The sequence below is a fragment of the Ovis canadensis genome, chromosome 4 (genome assembly GCF_042477335.2).
Source record: "Ovis canadensis isolate MfBH-ARS-UI-01 breed Bighorn chromosome 4, ARS-UI_OviCan_v2, whole genome shotgun sequence".
Classification (NCBI taxonomy): domain Eukaryota; kingdom Metazoa; phylum Chordata; class Mammalia; order Artiodactyla; family Bovidae; genus Ovis; species Ovis canadensis.
This window is the reverse complement of record NC_091248.1, coordinates 113,127,668-113,139,344: the sequence shown is the minus strand read 5'-3', so window position 1 is coordinate 113,139,344 and position 11,677 is coordinate 113,127,668.

Below are 11,677 nucleotides of genomic sequence, written 5' to 3'. Positions count from 1 at the left end.
TGCTTTCTAACCTACCTCCAGTTGTATCTGGTTTCCCTGGTGGCTCAGATGGTAAAGAGTGCCTGCAATGTGGGAGACCTGGGTTCGATCCCTGGGCTGGGAAGATCCCCAAGAGAAGGAAATGGCAACCCATTCCAGTACTCTAGCCTGGAAAATTCCATGGGTGCAGGAGCCTGGCAGGCTACAGTCCATGGGGTCGCAAAGAGTTGGACAGGAGTGAGCAACTTCACTTTCTTTTCCTTTTCCAATTGTATCTAAGAACTCTGACTTGCCTGGTGTGGAGGGTGAGGAGGGTGATCAAAACCTCTCATGAAGGGCTGGGTCTGCATGTTGAAGATAAAATAGAGGAGTATTTGTAGCATAAGGCCCAAGCTGATAGACACCAGAGGGTCTCCATGGACAGAGTTGCTGCTTCTCGCCCCACCTCCCTCCTCTCACCAATCCCTGGGCAGGTTGCAGCCCAGCCTCAGGACGCAGGTAAACCCCTGATCCCAAATGCAGTGACACTTCAGAGGCCAAGTTAGTGGCAGTTACAGAACAATGGTGCAGGTCTTTGAGGAGCTCTGTTGGGGCCCTGAAATATATTCATGGGTTTGGAGTTGGACCAAAACAAAGTTACAGGCAAAGAGTAGAATTGTTCAGATAATGAGACCAGCTGAAAGATGGAACAGAATTTGAATCACATGGGTGATTAAGATGTGCCTGAAAACCTGCCCTGAACAATAGTGGCGCAGGTTGAATGCAGACAGCATGGTTGAAGGTCTATGATTTCACATTTCTCAACACAACATCCTTCATGTGGACACAATTCCCAAATGAGCTGTTTCAGTGTAGTGTCTGGCAGAGTCCTGGGGGTTCCCTCTCCAGGAGAAGCAAGTTGGGCTTCTGAGTCAGTGTTGGGCTCAGCCCTGCAAGGCTTTGGCAAGAGGCTGTCTCTGAGGGTTCATTGCTCCTGGGGTCCAGCTCTGGGTCATGTTTAGTCTTTCTGACCCTTGACGGCATTTTCTAGCTGTGCTGCAAGGAAGACGTGGGGCTCAGAATCCCCAAGGGGGGGCCTCTCTTCTTTTCCTCCCCAGAGTTTGGCTTCTCAGGTCCTCCAGCTCAACTCCCAGCTAAGCCCGTGGGAACAGCAGTGTTGGTTTCCCTCGCCCTCCTGTCCACAGTGCCTAGAACTGTGCCTGGGCACAGAGTGGGCACTTGGTGATGGCAGCTGTGTGTGCAAGTGAGTTAACATGTGAAGAGCTTATAACAACTAGCAGTGAAAACCTAGTGTGAAATCAGTGTATTTTAGACCTAGAGAGGTCTAAAGCCAGAGAGGCTGCTCAGTTCTGACTGGTGACCCAAAATACATGAGAGGTAGCAAAGAGTTTTGTAAATATAGACAGTGTCTTTGTATTTTTAAAATAAGGTTGGCTTTTTTAAAAAAAATTATTTTATCATTTCTGGTTGCATTGAGTCTTCGTTGCTGTGCATGGGTTTTCGCTAGTTGTGGCAAGCAGGGGCTATTCTCCAGTTGCTGCTCGCAGGCCTTAGAGCGCAGGCTCAGGAGTTGTGGCACATGGGCTTAGTTCCCGCACAACTTGTGGGATCTTCCCAGACCAGGAATGGAGGCTGTGTCCCCTGCATTGGCAGGCAGATTCTTTACCACTGGACCACCAGGGAAGTCTTGGATGGACTGGGTCTTCACGGCAGCTCTGCCCTTCCTAATCCACAACTCACCTCTATTCCTGCAGTCTACAAATGCTGCCCTCCTAGCAGTCAGGAGGATTAAGACTGTGAATGTGAAACTTATCTCCCAGGCTTTGCACACAGCCCTTGATACATGCTAGTCATCGTTGCTGATGTTGTTCAGTTCAGTCGCTCAGTCATGTCCAACTTTTTGTGACCCCATGGACTGCAGCATGCCAGGCTTCCCTGTCCATCACCAACTCCTGGAGTTGCTCAAACTCATGTCATTGAGTCGGTGATGCCATCCAACCATCTCATCCTCTGTTGTCGCCTTCTCCTCCTGCCTTCAATCTTTCCCAGCATCAGGGTCTTTTCCAAGGAGTCAGTTCTTCTAATCAGGTGGCCAAAGTGTTGGAGTTTCAGCTTTAGCATGTTAATTAATGTTAGTACGATGTTGTTAATATTATTACTATAATTATATTTTGCAACAGAAGCAAGCCCCCTGCACCCCACCTCCCCAGTTTGTGGATGGTGCCCCAGGGGTTGGAGCTGTGTCCAGAGTGAGGCTGTTTGCTCTGTGCGACCAGCTCTTTCTCCACTGCCTGGACTCAGTCCAGCTTCAGGCACAGAAAGAGCCACTCCTGGTACCTTTATCTGTGAGCAGCACAGTGTGAACTTCCACTTCCAGCCTCAAGGACTGTGCTTCCTGGCAAGAAGAGTGAGCCCTGAAGAAAACGCTGCCCACATGTTTGTAAGAAGTTGTTTTTTTTCCCGTACCGATGGAATCACAGAGCATTGGAGATCAACTAACCCAGGGTTTTCCAACCTGTTTTTGGCAGTAGGCTCCTTTCTCTAAAATAAACCCTCTGTCTATCCTCAATATATGCACTAGATAAGAGGAGAGCTGCTGTGGTTTAAGTGAGGGAGGAGTCTGGGAACCAAATCAGTTATTACCCCCTACACACAGCCCCTAGCCGTGAGGGCCCTGGAACAGTTTCTAAGCCTTCAGATTCAACTCTGTGTGTGTGTGTGTGTGTGTGTGTGTGTGTTTTAAACAACAAACTGTAATATTTATTTCTAGCTCCATTGGTAAAGAATCTGCCTGCAATGCAGGAGACCCCGGTTCGATTCCTGGATTGGGAAGATCCCCTGGAGAAGGGATAGGCTACCCACTCCAGTATTCTTGAGCTTCCCTGTGGCTCAGCTGGTAAAGAATCTGCCTGCAATGTGGGAGACCTGGGTTTGATCCCTGGGTTGGGAAGATAGATCCCCTGGAGAAGGGAAAGGCTACCCACTCCAGTATTCTGGCCTGGAGAGTTCCACTGGACTGTACAGTGCATGGGGTTGCAAAGAGTCAGACACAATGGATCAACTTTCACTTGACTTCCTTTGTGGCTCAGATGGTAAAGCCTCTACCTACAATGAAGGAGACCCAGGTTCTATCCCTGGGTCGGAAAGAACCTCTAGAGAAGGAAATGGCAACCCACTCAAGTACTCTTGCCTGGAAAATCCCATGTACGGAGGAGTGTGGTAGGCTACAGTCCATTGGTCTCAAAGAGTTGGACACAACTGAGCAACCTCACGTTTAACATTTATTTCACACAATTAGTTGCTAGAGTCCAGGAATTTCAGAGGGGCTTAGCTGGGTGGTTTTGGATGGAGGAATCACTCAGCAAATGCAACTCATCATGCTAAGGCTTGACTGAGGCTGGAGGGTCTAGTTCCAAGATGGCGCACTCAACCACTGGCAAGTCAGTACTAGTTATTGGCAGGAGGCCTTAGTTTCTCCCCACATGCCCCTTTCCATAAATCTGCTGTTCATGATATGGTGGCTGACTCCCCCTCATGTGAGTGACCCAAGAGGGCACAAAGGGGAAGCCACAGGTCTTCGTTATCTAAACTCAGAAGTCAGACACCATCATTTCCACCACAAATCAACCCCAATGACAGCATGGAGGCTGGCCCCCACAAGTTACAAACCTAGAACTGCATATAGTTTAGAACCAGGGAAGCCCTCAGAAGTAACAACAAACATGCACATATTTCAAAAGAATATGTGATCAGATTGGCATTTCCAGCCAAGCAAACTTTTGGTTTTACAACAACAAAAATCTCTGAGGATCAGAGAGGTGAAGAGACCAGTCAAAGCTCACAATGCAACTTTTTAAAAATTTATTGAAATACAGTGGATTTATAATGTTTTATTAGTTTCTGGTATACTTCTGAAGGAGAAGAAATCATTATCTCAAAGAGATATCTGCTAACCCAAGTCCACTGTAGCTTTATTCTAATAGCCAAGACATGGAAACAGCCTAAAAGTCTACCAGTGGTTGAAGAAGTAAAGTGAAGTCGGTCAGTCGTGTCCAAATCTTCACGACCCCATGAACTGTAGCCTACCAGGCTCCTCCATCCATGGGATTTTCCAGGCAAGAGTACTGGAGTGGGTTGCCATTTCCTTCTCTAGAGGATCTTCTTGACCCAGGGATCAAACCCGGGTCTCCCACATTGTAGGCAGATGCTTTACTGTCTGAGCCACCAGAGAAAACCAATGGTTGAATGGAAAAAGTAATATATCTATTGATATTGATTATTGATATATTAGTAAAATATATTCGTGTGTCAATTATTGTTGTTATTTAGTCAATAAGTTGTGTCTGACTCTTTGCGACCCCATGGATGGTAATCTGCCAGGCTCCTCTGTCCGTGGGATTTTCCAGGCAAGAATACTGGAGTGGATTGCCATTTTCTTTCTCCAGGGGATCTTCCCAACATAGGGATCGAACCCACATCTGCATTGGCTGGCGGATTCAACAATATATTAATATATGCTGCTCATTGGGCTCAGTTGCTCAGTCATGTCCAACTCTTTGCAATCCCATGGGCTGTAGCCCATCAGGCTCCTCTGTCCATGGAATTTTCCAGGCAAGAATACTGGAATGGGTTGCCATTTCCTCCTCCAGATTAATATACATTAATGGAATACTATTCACCTATGAGAAAGAAGGAAACCTTGACATTTACAAGAACATGGGTGGACCTCGAGGGCATTAGGCTAAGTGAAGTAAGTCAGACAAAGGAAGATGGTCTGCTTAATGTGGAATCAGGAAACAATGAACTCAGACACAGAGAGCAGAGTGGTGGTTACCGGAGGTGAGGGAGATGGGAAAACGCCGGTCAAAGGGTACAAACTTCCTTTAGTTCTGGGGACATAATGTACAGTATGGTGACTGTAGTTAATGATACCGTATTGTATACTTGAAAGAGAAAATAAAGCTTTAAAGTTCTCACCATAACAACAAAATGGTAATTACACGAGGCGAAGGATGTGTTAACTAACCTTATTGTGGTAGGTATTTCTCAATGTATACATACATTGAATCATCACATTGTACACCTTAAACTTAACCCAAGTTATACAGTAATTATATCTCAGTAGAGCTGAGGGGAAAAGACAGTCTCGGGGGAAAATGAAAACTAAAATTATGACCAAAAAAAGGGTGGGATTTGGGGTGAATTTTGTAATCAGGGAGGAAAAGACCAAGGGCTTCTAATATACCACTTATTTCTTAACCTGGGTTCTAGAACATATTTGCTTATTTTGCTTCTTTAAATGATGTACACAGATTTTATATACTTTTTTGGATATGCACTTCAAATAAAAGTAAATGTTTGCTGAATCAACACATGATCTCATGTGATCCTTACGATAAACCTGTTAGACATGCACCACAATTCTCATTTTGCAGATGAACTTATATCAAAAAAAGTTCATTGATGTGCCAAATATCTAGTCAATGTTTCCTCCTTCTCATTCTATGATCTTTCCACTGAATTTCACTGAAACTAATTTTTATGACTCTCTCTGTTGCTGTCTTTCCTCTACACACACGAAAACCTACAGTGCCAAACTGCAGTTATTGGGCAAAAGATATCAGATTCTATTATCCTTTAGAAATTCCTGTTCTCTCGTGGCGTGTTTGGTTTTCTATGCTGTGTAGATAACACAGCCATTCACTAGTGATAAGAAAACTATGCACGAGCTGCAGTTCAGGAATCGCTGCAGTGGTACTGGAAAAGTGAGGTACGGTCAGGCAAGAGACAGTAGATTTTGGAAGAGAATTCTCAGGATATATGGATTAAGGCTGGGACCCTGGAGGGCAAGTCAGCCTGAGGCCCCAGGACAAGTAATATGCTTCTGTGGAATTGGAGCCCAGGGTCATGGGAGAGCAGAGACGGGAACACAAACCACAGGGGACAGCCCCCCCAGCTCAGTATGGTGGGGATAGCACAGAGGCCCAGCGCAGGATGAGGAGGGGGAACAGCAGAGGACTATAAACGCCCGCTGCAGGGCTTCTCCTGGGTCGGCAGCAGAGGCCCCCAGCTTGGACCTGGGTCCCAAGGAGAATTATGTGGCCTTCCCTCTCAGTCACCATGAGTCAGCAGGTTTGGACAAGCATGTCAGCTCTGCTAGGGCTTTCAGAGGTCACATGGTCACAGCCTTCATTGTCCAGAATGGGCCAAGTGACTCCATCAAGACAAGCCAGCCAATGGTTGGGACAGTCAGGATTAGAACTCATGTCTTTGCTTGATCATCCAGTGTTCTTTTTTCCCTAGCTCACCTACACTGGTGTCCTCTTAGCTGGAAAACATCATTTTGGAAACCCCCAACTCTCAATTGTGGCCTCATTTGGACTAGAGGCTAGACTGACTGCAAAGCCAGTGGGGTGCAAAGCCAGTGGGATGCAAAGCCAAGGGGTCCAAACTGCATTTGGAGGAAGTCTGGATTTGTGCACCTGGGCTGAGGGTTGGGAAGGGGTGTCTAGGTCTCCTCTCTCCTTCCCGCCTCAACTGGAGCAAATTCCTTTTTATCTGTTTTGTTTGTTGGAATTGTAAGATTTCATGTGCAGAGAAGGGTTCTGATCCTTAGGAAAAAAGATCACGAAGATTAAAAATCACTCTGTGGCAAACCAGATTGTATCTCTTGGGGTTCTCTCTGCTCATTCCCCAATTTTAGTACCTTTCAGTAAGAATTCTTAGAGACCTCATTTCATGTTCAGCTCTGTGGCACGTGCTAAGGGGCACAGAGAGGGAGATCACTCCATCCTCAAGGCATAGGTCCACAACCGATTCCTATCACTTGGAGGAGGGAAGCCTTTTTAAAAAAATTATTATTTTTATTGAAGTATAAGTTGATTTACAATGTTTCAGGTGTACAGCAAAGTGATTCAGTTATCTATATTCTTTTTCATTACAGGTCATTATTAGAGTTTGAAATATAGTTCCCTGTGCTATACAGTTGGTCCTTTTTGTTCATTTCATATATAGTAGTGCAGTGCATGGGTGCTCACTTGCATCCAACTCTTTGCGACTCCATGGACTGTTACTGTATGTATGCTGCTGCTGCTGCTGCTGCTGCTGCTGCTGCTGAGTCGCTTCAGTCGTGTCCGACTCTGTGTGACTCCATAGACAGCAGCCCACCAGGCTCCGCCGTCCCTGGGATTCTCCAGGTAAGAACACTGGAGTGGATTGCCATTTCCTTCTCCAATGCATGAAAGTGAAAAGTGAAAGTGAAGTCGCTCAGTGTCTGACTCTTCGCGACCCCAAGGACTGCAGCCTACCAGGCTGGAAAAGCCTACATACATAGTACCTAGTAGCGTGTATCTGTTAATCCCAGTTTCCTAATTTATCCCCCCGCCTTTCCTCTTTGGTAACCATAAGTTTGTTTTCTATGTCTTGTTTTTGTTCAGTTGCTCAGTTGTGCTTTGCGATCCCCATGGACTGTTGCCTGCCAGGCTCCTCTGTCCGTGGGATTTCCCAGGCGAGAATACTGGAGTGGGTTGCCATTTCCTCCTGCAGGGGATCTTCCCGACCAAGGGACTGAACTTGAATCACCTGCATTGGCAGGTGGGTTCTTTACCACTGAGCCACAAAGTCTGAGGAGGCATTTTCAAATGATACTTCAGCTTGCCTATTTCACATACCATGTTCCTACCATCATCCTGTTTAATTGCATCCCTTTTCTTGGGTATCCTGGAGAAAGGTTGCAAAGGGTAAAGAGATAGGACCCTTGGTGCCTACAACTTGCCAACTTTCTGGTGCTATAATAGGGCTGACTTTTTCCTATGTGTGCATGGGAGCTCTATTTCACAAGTTTCCAGGCGATTTCCTGTACTGAGCAATAACTTCCTCACAGAGAAATAAGGGAGGACTTTCTAGGTTGATGTTCCTAAATTGGGCACAGCCTGTGTAAGCCCTGTTGATGCCCCTGGGACTACCTGGAGGACAGGTGGAAGTTTTTGTGGCTCAGCTGGTAAAGAATCCACCTGCAGTGTGGGAGACCTCGGTTTGATCCCTGGGTTGGGAAGATCCCCTGACAAAGGGAAAAGCTACTCCCTCCAGTATTCTGGCCTGGAGAATTCCGTGGACTGTATAGTTCCTGGAGTTGCAAAGAGTCGGACACGGCTGAACAACTTTCATGTGAGAGTGAATTGACGTTGTACCCAGAATTCCCCACACCCAGAACTCACGTCCCTCAGTTATATTAAAACGCTGCTTGGATAGCATGGGTGGAGAGGGCAATGGCACCCCACTCCAGTACCCTTGCCTGGAGGATCCCATGGACGGAGGAACCTGGTGGGCTGCAGTCCATGGGATCGCGAAGAGTCGAACACGACTGAACGACTTCACTTTCACTTTTCACTTTCATGCATTGGAGAAGGAAATGGCAACCCACTCCAGTGTTCTTGCCTGGAGAATCCCAGGGACAGGGGAGCCTGGTGGGCTGCCCTCTATGGGGTCGCACAGAGTCGGACACGACTGACGCGACTTGGCGGCGGTGGATAGCATGGGGGCAAGTCTAAACCTCTGGTCTCGGCCCAGTCGCTGGCCTGCAGCCTCCCCCAGAACATTCCTGACAGTGCTTCAATGGTCTGGGTGGGCTTGATCCTAAAACAAGGATTGGACACCCCTCTAGGCACTGCGGAGCAAACGGAGCTGGGTGGGTGGGGCGGAAGGAAACTAGTCCCTCTAGTTCATTGCCTGTGAGCAGAGGGAAGGCTCCATCCATACTCCCCACTGCGTTTTCTTTTCTTCCTAAGCTCAGGCTGTTGTGTGATGCTTGCTGCCCCCTACTGGCTACACATGAGTCAATACACGTTTTAGTATTAATAACCCCTGGTGACTGGGGAGCCCTTGTTTACTGCTGGCAGGTAGGCCTTCATAGGAACAATTGCAAGAATACTGGGGTGGGTTGCCATTTCCTCCTCCCACAGATCTTCCCGACCCAGGGGTCGAACTTGTGTCTCTTGCATCTCCTGCATTGGCAGGCAGATTCTTTACCACTGCGCCACCTGGGATGCCCAATGGCCATAGTACTCTGGCCTATACTATCAGTGGGGAACTTATAAAAGCGTATCAGGCACTATACTAAGCTTTTTACATGCATCATCTGATTTAATCCTCACAGTGATTCTGAGAGGTAGGTCAGTCAGTCAGTTCAGTCGCTCAGTCGTTCTGATTCTTTGCAACCCCATGACGCAGCATGCCAGGCCTCCCTGTCTGTCACCAACTCCCGGAGTTCACTCAAACTCATGTCTATTGAGTTGGTGATGCCATCCAGCCATCTCATCCTCTGTCGTCCCCTTCTCCTCCTGCCCCCAATCCCTCCCAGCATCAGGGTCTTTTCCAATGAGTCAGTTCTTCGCATCAGGTGGCCAAAGTATTGGAGCTTCAGCTTCAGCATCAGTCCTTCCAATGAATGTTCAGGATTGATTTCCTTTAGGATTGACTGTTCTGATCTCCTTGCAGTCCAAAGGACTCTCAAGAGTCTTCTCCAACACCACAGTTCAAAAGCATCGATTTTTAGCTTTCTTTATGGTCCAACCCTCACATCCATTCACGACTCCTGGAAAAACCATAGCTTTGACTAGATGGACCTTTGTCAGTTAAAGTAACGTTTCTGCTTTTAATATGCTGTCTAGGTTCGTCATCGGAAAAGGCAATGGCACCCCACTCCAGTACTCTTGCTTGGAAAATCCCATGGACGGAGGAGCCTGGTGGGCTGCAGTCTATGGGATCGCTAAGAGTCGGACACGGCTGAGCGACTTCACTTTCACTTCTCACTTTCATGCATTGGAGAAGGAAATGGCAACCCACTCCAGTGTTCTTGCCTGGAGAATCCCAGGGACAGGGGAGGAGCCTGGTGGGCTGTCATCTATGGGGTCGCACAGAGTCGGACACGACTGACGCCACTTAGCAGCAGCAGGTTTGTCAAAGCTTTTCTTCCAAGGAGCAAATGTCTTTTAATTTCATGGCTACAGTCACCATCTACAGTGATTTTGGAGCCCAAGAAAATAAAGTCTTTCAATGTTTCCATTGTTTCCCTATCTATTTGCCATGAAGTGGTGGGACCAGATGCAACGATCTTAGTATTTTGAACGTTGAGTTTTAAGCTGGCTTTTTCACTTTCCTCTTTCACATTCATCAAGAGACACTTTAGTTCCTCTTTGCTTTCTACCATAAGGGTGGTGTCATCTGTATATCTGAGGTTATTGATATTACTTAATCATTAATTTTAAAACATTTGTTATTATATCACAAATTTGTTTTTTCAATATTCTGATTAGCATTCTTTCAAAATAATGGAATGTCTTTGTAATCCTGTACATTTAATGTTATATATTAAAAAATTCTTAGACAAGTGTCCAAAGGCTTCTGCAGGATGCCAAGGGGTCCTGGCATGAAAAATGATTAGGATTGCTGACCTTGATTTTATGCCAGGCTTTGGGGCTTCTGACCCAGATCGTATAACAGCAGTGACCAGAGATATAGGAACAATTGCAGTTCTCCAAATAGGATGACTACGTGACTTATTTTGCAAACCAGGACACTTTCGACTTTTGAGTTGAAAGGTGACACTATTAACAATTATGTCAGGACAAGTGCAAACTGAGATGTAAGGTCACCCCACCCAAATTGCATGCATTCTGGAAACCAAGGAATTAGATAAGAAAATGCCATGTGATTAAATGTAACTTACATCAACATAAAAACTCACCCTATCTATAAATATGCTGCTGATAAAGTTAAATTATCTCCTAAAATCCAACCAGAAAATAAAATATAACTAATATAAAGTATGCGTGCATGCAAGCTCCTTTGCTCAGTCATGTTTGACTCTTTGTGACCCTAGGGGTTATAGCCCGCCAGGCTCCCCTCTCCATGGGATTCTCCAGGCAAGAATACTGGAGTGGGTTGCCATTTCCTCCTCTAGGGAATATAAAGCATATGGAATTCAAAATAAATAATTACAATGTATAAATATATTATAAATTATACAAATGTACCCCTTACTGTGGACCAAGCACTGTCTGTCCTAATTGGTAGGGACTGACCCTGATGTTGGGAAAGACTGAGCACAGGAGGAGAAGGGGTTGAAATGGCAAGAGGATTAGATGGTTGGATGGCATCACTGAGTCAATAGACATGAGTGTGAGCAAACTCAGGGAAATAGTGAAGGACAGGGAAGGTTGATATGCTGCAGACCATGGGGTCGCAAAGAATCAGACAAGACTGAATGACTTAAAAACAACAACAATTGGTATTATTATCCTCATCTTATGAATGATGAAAACTCGGCCAGCACCACGCGGCGAGAAGGAAGTGGAGCCGAGTCACAAATCCACACGTACACTGACTGCTGCGTCTGTGCCCCAAGCCTTGTTCTTCACTTGGAGACCTTGTAACATTAGGAAATCTCACTATCTGAAAGGAAACCAGCAACATAACAGATGGAACACAGCAGATTAGTCTTGTTTATCTCCAGCACAGTGTAAGGTAGAAGCAGCTTTTTTTCTAGGTGACAAGATCCAGTTATTTGAAAGACATTCTCCAGAGAAGGAGGAATCTGGAAGGTGAGCAGTAGACGTGTTCCTTTAAGACTCCTAAACTATAAGGATCTCTCCCCAGGCGTTCACCATTTTCCTTTGATTGCAACCGAGGGCTCCTGTAG